The following is a 9,645-nucleotide window of genomic DNA, read 5'->3' as shown; positions in this document are numbered from 1 at the left end:
AAAGACTCATCAATTAAAAAGTGGTTAAAAGGGGTACAAGACAATTTTAAGATAAGAACTCAAATAGCAACTCGAATAAACTCATCTCTAGTCCTCTGAGAACAGTGAGGTCTTGAATTAAAAGTTTCTAGGGTTGGATTTCCTTTTATATCATCAGGGAGATAGTTCAAACGACATGCAGCATTCTGACTAAAAGCTCATTTGTCTTGCTTAGTTCTAGCACTGGGCACTACTAACAAGCCACTTCTAAGTGACCTGAGAGTATATTTCTTGAACATTTCTTTGATTTATTTAGTCCCACTCCATGTATTGATTTATAATGAAGCGACAGTGCTGTATAATCAATTCTGCTGCTGAAGGGAAGCCAGTGTAGTGACTTAAATGCATCATCTGGAGACAAAAATTCAAACAACCCGCCTCCAAATCTCCATTCCCCCTCAAATCAAGCATAGTTCAGACAGACTAAACACGAGTATAAATTTAGATTTTGGGTGGAGTTTTCCTTTAAGAATTGGGGCAATGTAGTCTGTCCTTTTGGTTCTCATAAGAATTCTAGCAGCTGCATTTTGAATAAGCTGCAGCTGTTTGATGGTCTATTTGGGGAGACCTGTCAGACGACCATTGCAGTAGTCTACCCTGCTAGAAATAAAAGCATGAATGAGTCAGGTCAGGTTTTGACATGAAGTATCTGAGTGTTGCTATATTTTAAGATGATAAAAGGCTGATTTTGTTACTTTTTTATGTGTCTATTTAGACTAAGGTCAGAGTCGACTATAACACCAAGGTTTTTAACCCGGTTCTTTGCTGTAAGGCCTCTCGAGGTGCACAACAACCTTGAGCCTCTCCTCTTTGTTGCCAGATATAATGGCCTCTGTTTTATCTTTGTTTAACTGAAGGAAGGAATACATTAAAGGGTATTAGCTGGTAGAGATGTAGATAATTAGGTATAAATTAAACTCTGTAGCACCTCATGTTCCCTCTGAATCCATTATCTCCATCCCAATGGCCTCTGTGACCTTGACAACGATGTTTGCTATAGTTGCGTCCACCTCTGTGAACCAAACCACCACTATCCTGGTGTTCACCACCCTCCCATTTGTAAGTTCACCAATGCTGACAGTTCTACTTATAGTCACAATAAAATAAGATTTTAATTTCATTACCTTTGGAGAGTTTTGGGCACTTGAGCCCTTGATGTGCATGCTGCTTCTGCTGATGGCAAAGAGTGTTTGAACTCGAACACAGCAGGGTTTCTGGGAGTCAGTATGGTGGTGATTGTTTGGTCATTCCTCTCCTCTATTGAAGATCCATGGACCTCATTATGTCTCTTATGTCCACAAGGCTGAAACACCCATCTGGGCATGGAAAGATATTCCTGTTTGCATCATCTATTAGGTAAATGCTCTCATTCGTCACCTGAAACTTTAATAATGAAAAATGCCTGAAATATTATTAAATATGCAGAATGTCCAGGTGTGTGTAATGATAGTCCACATGGATATTATAGAGGGTGGAAAATAGGAGGTAATAAAAACATTGACATGCCTGTTATCTACAAAACAGGAGATAGCACAAGTGAAGTTGTGACTATTGTTCCATATTGTATCTGGTTATGAACATATTTTGCACGACCTATTGTTTCCATAGCAAATACTCCATCTATCTATTCTGTTCTTTCACAAAACAATCAATGCAGACGGGAATGGTTAACTGAACTGACTAAACTGACTATCATTGTCATGAGCAGTGTTTAGTTTTTGCTTTGAGACACACTGACACTATTCAGCTATTACAAGATGAAAGGAGATGGTTGCATGCAACCTGGTTTAGATAGCTGGTTTTAAAAAATGATGGATGTGCAAGAATAAGCAATAAGAATATATATATATACTGTTCAGTAATGTCCTTGTTGTAACAGCCAGAACCAGGGTTCTGGCAACGAGTGGCATCCATCCTCACCAAGATCGAGGGAGACTTGCACTGCAGGGCATGAGGTGATGTGCTAAACCCAGAAGGGTGGTGCTGGCGGGCTAGCCATGTTGGCCATGATAGAAAGGGACCACTCGAGAGAGAAATGAGTCTACTGGGCTAATTACATCATCAATAAACTGAACTGGATAATAACTGAAGACTTTGGAAAGTCTGTTTGACTTTCTCTACGCTGATTTAACTCCACATGCAGAGGCGATTCCATAACTTTTACGCACAAATGTGACAAACAAAACCTGTCAATCACAAGTAACATGTCACATTTGTCTTATTATAGCCTATAATTCTGTATAGATTCATCTCAGCACTGTTTTGCATCATGCTGAAAACTATCTATCTATCTATCTATCTATCTATCTAGGCTATAGCAAGCACAGCCAATGACCATGTTTTTGTAGAGATGCAGTAGGGGCAGATAATATAGATATAACAATAAAAGCGACAAACAAGTTGTCCTCTGGTTTTGGTTTCATTACAATTCCAATGGCCGATATGAAGACAAAAACGGGAAAAGCACATGGATTTCCATTTTTTGAATTCACACGAAAAATGGAAAAACAAAATAATGCATTGTATATTTGTTTATACTGTTATTAAACAGGTTGAACACAGATTCAGATGGAGGGCACACGGACCAGAAATGTAAAGGTCTTGAAAGTCATAATATTTGCTCATTAGTTGTAGAGGTATCTGATTAGGACCTGGAAAGTTTGACCTGTAGGATTCATCCTTTGGGGACCATGAATGTCTGTACAAAGTTTCATGACAATAAATTTAATAGCTACTCATAAATTGTTGGACCATTGAACATCTCTAAACCCTTGTGTCACTAATGTGGTTGGATTTTAGTTTTAAAAGGTAAACTTAGGAGCAACACTCACCTAGCATGGTTTCAACCATCTGTTATTTCAACAGCTATTAAATGACTACATTTCAATGTGAAGTGGACCCTAACAATTATGAGAATATAGTCACTGAAATGTCTGTATTCAACCAAGAAGAACCTTTAATCTAGAAGTATTAACGCATTCCGACCTGCGAATCAAGACATAAAACTTAATGAAACATTTTGTTGTGTTTGGCTGCACTGAGCCCATGTGTACATTTGGGGATGATTAGATCCCATTTATCAGATTCAGATATTGTTGATGATGGTTCTGATGTGCATAAATACATAAGATAACCACAATGCCACATTGCCAAAAGGTTTCAAATCTATGAAATGGTCCTTTAGCTTCAGCACTAACAGTATTGTAATATCAACAATATCCTGTTTAAGAGCTAAATGAAAATCTCTACCGAGACACACAGTGATATTGTTTACTGGCATTGCTTTTTCATAAGTTGATCCCTGCTTAATGAAATGAAAACAAGTTCTGTGTGGAGTTTTTTTTATTTTTATTTGAGACACTGAAATGCAGTGAATGTGTTCGGGACGATAAAATTAAAAAGTGTCTCTTAAGGATGCCGAAACCTCGAGAATATGGCTGTCCAGGACGGCAATTTGGACGGTTCATTAGTTCTAGAGATCAGGGAGTGTGTGTGTGTGTCCAGCCTGGAGTCACACACTGAGCGTTTGTATCTGCATCACCAACACACACACACACACACAGTAAACACGTGAACACACACAGGCAAACACACATCTCATTTAATGCAAAACCCCTGTACACTCACGAAGAAGAGAGCGGGTAATGTACAGAGAAAAGTGAATTTTTCTGTTTTTCCGTGTTTGTGTGTGTGTGTGTACCAGTAAATAGAATAACTTCATTACATCTCAATTAAATCAATAGCATGTTTCTATCTGACATCAATGTGCTTTAGCCGCAGTGTACGTTTTAAATCACATTAACCGCAGCAGCCGGCGCATAATGGCCACTCGCTGCTGGATTTAAATTAAATCAATTCAATAATTTGGTTTGGAGCCGATTCTCTTCTTTACATCCATTCAGGCAAAACTAAGAAGTGTTTTTAAAATTCTGAACCTCAATAAAAAAGACATATAACACGGGACCATTTGGTTTTGGTCGCCGCAGTTCTGAGAAACTAGCAGCTAATAGAGATCGGACGTGTCTATATGCTGCAGGGCTGAAGGAGGTTTTTGTGTGAAATGTATGCAGCTCAAGCTCCCATTATACAACAACACAGTGAGTGTGCTCTTCATAAATACAGACTGAAATATCCCAAATTCCCAAACGCAGCAGCTCCGGAGTAGGAATGTGACCAGAATCTATCCTCCCTCTCGATCTTCTTCTTTCTCAGTTCATTCTTTCTGGTCTCTTTTTCTGTTTTTGCGTCGAGTTCGGCTTAGTGTAAAGAAGTTGGAGGATATCCTGGTTTGTGGAGAGAAAGTTTTCTCTTTATGCATGTAAATATTGCATCCTGGTCTCAGAAACATGGATGTTATGCCATGTAAACATCTTGAACATATTTCTATTATATGTACATCAAGCTGAGTTACAAAGTAGTTAGTCAGTAAAACAAAAAATGTATCATAAGCAATATAATGATGAAAGTTAAGTGGAGGATAAAGGTCTCAGTAGCGCTTCAAACAAACTGCTTGTTGGATTGTCTAACCCCCAGTTTGTAGTTTGTCACCCATTCATAGGATTTGTTGTCATTTCCCCTGTCTCCCTGTTCCGAATTCAGATAGTTGCACGTCGAAATCCCTCTGGGTTGATTGGAGGAGTGTTCAGATCACCTGTTGTGCAGGGTGTAGGGACTGGCTCCCGAATAGTAATTGAGGGCAGCTGAGTTCATTCCCCTCATGGCTAATCAGGGTGTGGCGACGCCTTTTTTCTGGGGGTTTAAGAGAAGAGAGAAACTGCACACCCTGTTCTTTCCTCAACTGGTTGCAGACCTCATTTGTAGAGACTGTCAGACAGAAACTCTGGTCTGTTCAGGCCCTTTTGAGTCTTCTTTCTGGTCTTTTGCCTTTCTGATTTGAGGTAATAAACCTTTCAACCAAGCTACCTGCATTGGGTTGATCTTAGTGCTATTCATGCAGGAGGTTGTGCTTGCCTCACGATAGCCTGCAGGCTTTATTTTGCTTGTGTATTATACATATTAAAGAGGCATTTTTTCATTATAATTATCAAAGAGGCATTTGTTTATTAAGGGGACGTTTCCCTGTGTACAGAACCTTGTGAGGTGGTTTGTCCAAGTGAATATTATTTGTTTTTCTTTATTTAATTTCTTTTATGTGGCTGGGAACTGGTTCTCAGGCTACTTTCTGCTCAGCTGTGGTCTGGAGGATCAGTACCGCCACAAGTTCACACATAAACACTCAAACACTGAGAGCAGCAGGTGAGCCTGAACTGTCAATCAACACCCACACGGCACAACATCAAAGCTACTATAAGTCTTCAAATCTCATTAAAGGAGCAATAATTTCCAAAATGACCACCAGCACACTTATTAGAGGGCCTGAATTTAGTGATTAAGACCATAATGACTTGTTGAAAAAAGACTTTCTAGAGAGAAGTTGAGGCTTTTTGAATGAGAGTCAGTTGGAGCGTCCAGCGGCCGTCGGTGGCACTTTAAGGTTCTTCCACATCGGCTTCAGCCTCAAACCGTGGTCGTCACTGCTTGGGTAATAAAACATTAATGATAACAATGCATGGAAACACATTGCTCAGGAAATGAAGTACTTCGCCATGCGCCAGTATACTGCTAATTGGAGATCATCACCATATTCTGTCTATTATTCTGGCGCAGGAAGATGATGTCCCCATTCTTAATCCCACCTACAAAGCTCTGATTGGCTCGGTTGTTTTAACAGTTGAGGAAACAGCTGTTGATAAGCGCTACATCAGATCTCTTCGACTAGCATGTGTGGTCTTTAATGCCACTTTAATGACTTTTGTCTTTAATGACTTCCTTTTTAAAAACGAAATGTTTATCCTAACTTTCTCTCAAGTTTCTGCTCCTCTAAGTCTTCCATCTCTCTCGCTCCATCAGCTCTCTATCTACTGACCATGAGGTTAAGTCCTCTAGCAGATACCTCGGCTAACCCGATATTATTTGCCCTCTAACTGAATTTAAGGCATTTTATTGGTCGCTCTAAACAATCGCGTCCATTCATGCGCCAGCCGCCCCCGGACGATCTCCTCCTCCTCCCTTCACCACCGCCGCCCCCGTTTCCACGCGCGGCGACTGAAACACACGCCTCGTCTGTCCAAACACATACCATCTTTTATTGGACAATGCATAGATTTAAAATTGGAATCCAAGACATATTGACGCAGAATGCACAACGAGACGCCCGGGAAAGAAATTGAGAACAAATATCTGGTGTCTACGTGTGAGAAAATACTGCAGCCATTCGTGCAAAGCAACAGTCACACGGATCATGTTTAACTCTTTAATATACATGTTAAAACAAAACATTTTATAATGGTTTGGGATCACATAATGTGCAGACTGGTGATGTCCATGGCTTCAATTTTTAGAATAAAAAAGTAATAAAATAAATTCAATGGTTATTGTCACGGTCGTTGCCAAGTAGAAAGTTTTTAAATTTTTGTCAGTTTTTTCTTAATGAGCAGATATCATAATCATCTTCATCCCAGCTGCAGGCCTGTTGGCGCTCTGAACAGATGGAGTGCTTTCATTAACTGGATCACCAGCAGAGCGCGAACACACACACACACACACACACACACACACACACACACACATACGGAAGAGCACGACTGCAGAGTCACACGAATAAAAGGAATATTATCAGTTGAGTCACTCGCAACTGCTGCTCACACACAAAGATTCTCATAGAACAAGAAACACTGAAGCAAACTTTCTCTACATGAAGAAGAAAAACAGGCAAATTAACAAGGAAATACAGTAACACACACACACACACACACACACACACACACACACACACACACACATACAACAGAAAGATCACAAGCTGAGAAACACAAACAGGGAGTGACATGACATAAAAAAACACACACACAAACACAATCCACTGCTAGCACTCAATAAACAGTGACTGTACGTCTTACACACACTCACACACACACACTACTGTTGACAGTTATTGAGAATGACTGCCACACACTGTGCACATGTTTCAGTACACACAACACACACACTTCATAGCTGACATGAGAGAGAGCTTCACACACACAAACACACACACATATGACTCTGTGGTGTATCTCCAGACAGAGAGAGTGGAGGTTTCATTTCTCACAGCCCGCTCCCGTGTGGCCGCAAAGCTAACAAAGCAAACTACAATCCATCCCTCGCCCGGAGCTGTGTGCGGCGCTGACAGGGGCACAGTTGGCGAGAGGAGGCTGTGGGAGAAGGAGGAGGAGGAGTCAACCCTTTCCATCCGCCACTTCACATTCTGGACAGACTCCACCGCTGTGCTCAGTTGGCTACAGTCAGACTCCTGCAGATTCAAGGTGTTTGTGGGCACGCAGGTTGCCAAGATACAGAACCTCACTGACAGAGAGTCATGGTGCAATGTGGACTCGGCCCGTAGCCCAACCGGTGATATCCTACAGAAGAGCTCAGACCAGTGGCTGGAATCACCACACACACAACCTATCTCTATCGACAGTGAGGAATTGAGAAAAAGAGCCTTTTGTGGTCTCACAGCAGTACCCTCAAGTCCACCAGTGCCCTATTTCAAAGCCAACGGGGACCAAACGCACCACTCACAGCAGATGATTACAAAGAGGTGGAGAACATCCTCCTATAGCGAGCACAGCACGACTGTTTTCCAGCAGACCTCCAACAGCTAAGGTAGGGTCATCTCCTCACCCTGTCCCCGGTGCTAGACAGCATTGTTGAGCTGATCCACGTGGGTGGCCGCCTACGCCACCGCCCCTCCCTTGACGTAGAGACCGTTCATCCGGTTGTACTCGACCCCAAGCACAAAATCACCCAGCTAATCAAACAAACCTTTGATGAGCAGCTACATCATCCAGGTGCAGAGCGTGTGTTTGCCGTAATGCAGTGATATTATTGGGTTCTCCAGAGACAAGAGGCTGTCAGACGCCACCAACAACAGCGCACTGATTGTAGGAAACGGCGTAGCAAGCCAGAGGTCCCCGAAATGTCCAGCTTGCCCCAGACTACGCCTGCACAAGCCAGCTTTCTACTCTACAGGGTTAGATTTTTTTTTTGGCCCCTAAACTATCAAAGTAGGCTGGAGAAATGAGAAGAGATGGGGGTAGTATTCAAATATTCATTAGTATTTATATAGTATTTATATAGTGACAAAAGTTATCTCAGGGCACTTTTCACATAGAGCAGGTCTAGACTGTGCTCTTTAATTTACAGAGACTCAACAATTCCCCTCATGAGCAGTACTTAGCGACAGCGGTAAGGAAAAACTCCCCCGTGCACCTCGATCTTCTCTCCAGTATTGATACTGGCTCTTTTCTCGTGGCACTGCGGAGATTTGTGGCTCACAGGGGCAAGCCGTTTGAACTTCTCTCGGATCAAGGCACTAATTTCCGAGGAAGAGAACAAAAGCTAAAGGAAGCCTTTGCCTCCTTCCAGCCAGAGCTTCAAACCCAGCTTGTTCCCCGACAAATCAGATTCTCCTTCAATCCACCAAGCGTACCCCACTTTGGTGGCTGCTGGGAGAGAGAGAGATCAGGCCCCTCAAACAAGCCTTCCAAGTCCAAGTTACACTTGGAGTCCAGACTGTCACTGAAGAGGTCCTGAGGGCTGTACTCATCAAAGTTGAAGAGATCCTCAACTCAAAGCCCTTAGGATATGTGCCGTCTGACGTCGCCGTGTCACCCTGAACACCTTGCTTATGGCTGCAAGTAGTGAACCCACAGTCGGAGCTTCTCAGCAGAAGGAGATGGAGGCACAGTCAGCTGATTGCAGACCATTTCTGGAAGGACTTCCTTTAGGTCCTATCCTCCCAGCCTGCAAGCACCACAGACGTGGTACTCTGACACACCAAACATCCAAGTTGGCACCACATGGACAAGAGTTGAGAATTAGCAATAGCTATAAACTCATCAGTTTCATGCTCTTTATTGGAACGATTTTAAATTGCATCGTCCCTATCAAATAAAATAAACATTCAAATTCAGTGATGGTAGTTATCTCCATCTATCTGAGGCATTGTGGCCATGGGGAGAATTACCCAGAATCCTCCAGGAGCTGATGGCTGTCTAAATCAAGGTGGGGGGCCGCTCCTACACCTTCCTGCCCTGCCTGACTAGGTTGCACTGGACTGATAGCATAGACACTATTATTTAATATGATTAGCATAGGTGCCTACTAGGACCACACTGTCCATAGTAATGTAACAGAGTGGAGATAAATAGACAGACAGAACACGTCACTTAGTTCAGTTTCTTCGCCTGTTTGCTTTTCGTGGTTATAAATAGAACTTTCGGCCCTATTTTTATTTCCCCCCCGTTGTACCAATCCACAGAGAGAGGGGGAAACGACAGGGAAGTGAGGGGACAGTCAGCGAGAGAGAGAGAGAGAGATGCAAGCTGCAAACAGCTGTTTCTGATTTTGACAGAGAATAGTTCATATTTTATATATATGAGAATCATATAATATTTAGCGCTCTGCTAGAGAGAGCTACGTTCTTCTGTGAGTGCTCTGATTAATAAATGTGTTCTTTGACTTTGAAACAGTAGCCTTATGTCGTTACGTAGCCTTTCTGAG

Source organism: Thunnus albacares, chromosome 6, assembly GCF_914725855.1.
Source record: "Thunnus albacares chromosome 6, fThuAlb1.1, whole genome shotgun sequence".
In the NCBI taxonomy this organism is placed as follows: Eukaryota; Metazoa; Chordata; class Actinopteri; order Scombriformes; family Scombridae; genus Thunnus; species Thunnus albacares.
Note: the sequence above shows the minus strand (reverse complement) of the source record.